This window comes from Somniosus microcephalus, chromosome 33, assembly GCF_052327205.1.
Source record: "Somniosus microcephalus isolate GS21.2 chromosome 33, FLI_Smic_1.0, whole genome shotgun sequence".
In the NCBI taxonomy this organism is placed as follows: Eukaryota; Metazoa; Chordata; class Chondrichthyes; order Squaliformes; family Somniosidae; genus Somniosus; species Somniosus microcephalus.
In genome coordinates this window covers 36,740,853-36,742,419 of record NC_141019.1, presented here as the reverse complement: position 1 = coordinate 36,742,419, position 1,567 = coordinate 36,740,853, and positions in this window count along the sequence as shown.

Below are 1,567 nucleotides of genomic sequence, written 5' to 3'. Positions count from 1 at the left end.
TCTGTCTCTCTCTCTGTCTCTCTCTCTCTGTCTCTCTCTCTCTCTCTGTCTCTCTCTGTCTCTCTCTCTCTCTGTCTCTCTGTCTCTCTCCCTTTCTTTCTCTCTGTCTCTCTCCCTCTCTCTCTGTCTCTCTCTCTCTCTGTCTCTCTCTCTGTCTCTCTCTCTCTGTCTGTCTCTCTCTCTGTCTCTCTCTCTCTGTCGCTCTCTCTCTCTCTCTCTCCCTCTCTCTCTCTCTCTCTCCCTCTCTCACTATCTCTCTCTCTCTCTTTCTCTGTCTCTCTCTCTCTCTCTCTCTCTCTCTCTGTCTCTCTCTCTCTCTGTCTCTCTCTCTCTTTCTCTGTCTCTGTCTCTCTCAGTCTCTCTCTCTCTCTCTCTGTCGCTCTCTCTCTCTCTTCAGGTCACGGCAGGATGAAGTCAGGATTATTGTCCAGGCTGTTTAGGATTAGGCTATGGGTTTAAGTTTTAAGGTCAGGATTAGGATTCGGGATTGAGGTCCCCTACGCCCTCTCAGGTGGATGTAAAAGTCGGAGGGGCAGTACTGAGGGAGCGCCGCACTGTCGGAGAGGCAGTACTGAGGGAGCGCCGCACTGTCGGAGGGGCGGGTACTGAGGGAGCGGCGCATTGTCGGAGGAGCGGTACTGAGGGAGCGCCGCACTGTCGGAGGGGCAGTACTGAGGGAATGCCGCACTGTCGGAGGGGCGGTACTGAGGGTGCGCCGTACTGTCGGAGGGGCGGTACTGAGGGAGCGCCGCACTGTCGGAGGGGCAGTACTGAGGGAGCGCCGCACTGTCGGAGGGACAGTACTGAGGGAGCGCCGCACTGTCGGAGGGACAGTGCTGAGGGAGCACCGCACTGTCGGAGGGGCAGTACTGAGGGAGCGCCGCACTGTCTGAGGGGCAGTACTGAGGGTGTGCCGCACTGTCGGAGGGGCGGTACTGAGGGAGCGCCGCACTGTCGGAGGGGCAGTACTGAGAGAGCGCCGCATTGTCGGATGGGCGGTACTGAGGGAGCGCCGCACTGTCGGGGGAGGCGGTACTGAGGGAGCGCCGCACTGTCGGAGGGGCAGTACTGAGGGAGCGCCGCACTGTCGGAGGGGTGGTACTGAGGGAGCGCCGTACTGTCGGAGGGGCGGTACTGAGGGAGCGCCGCACTGTCGGAGGGGCAGTACTGAGGGAGCGCCGCACTGTCGGAGGGACAGTACTGAGGGAGCGCCGCACTGTCGGGGGAGGCGGTACTGAGGGAGCGCCGCACTGTCGGAGGGGCAGTACTGAGGGAGCGCCGCACTGTCGGAGGGACAGTACTGAGGGAGCGCCGCATTGTCGGAGGGGCAGTACTGAGGGAGCGCCGCACTGCATGAGGGGCAGTACTGAGAGAGCACCGCACTGTCGGAGGGGCAGTACTGAGGGAGCGCCGCACTGTCGGAGGGACAGTACTGAGGGAGCGCCGCACTGTCGGGGAGGCGGTACTGAGGGAGCGCCGCACTGTCGGAGGGGCAGTACTGAGGGAGCGCCGCACTGTCGGAGGGACAGTACTGAGGGAGCGCCGCACTGTCGGAGGGGCAGTACTG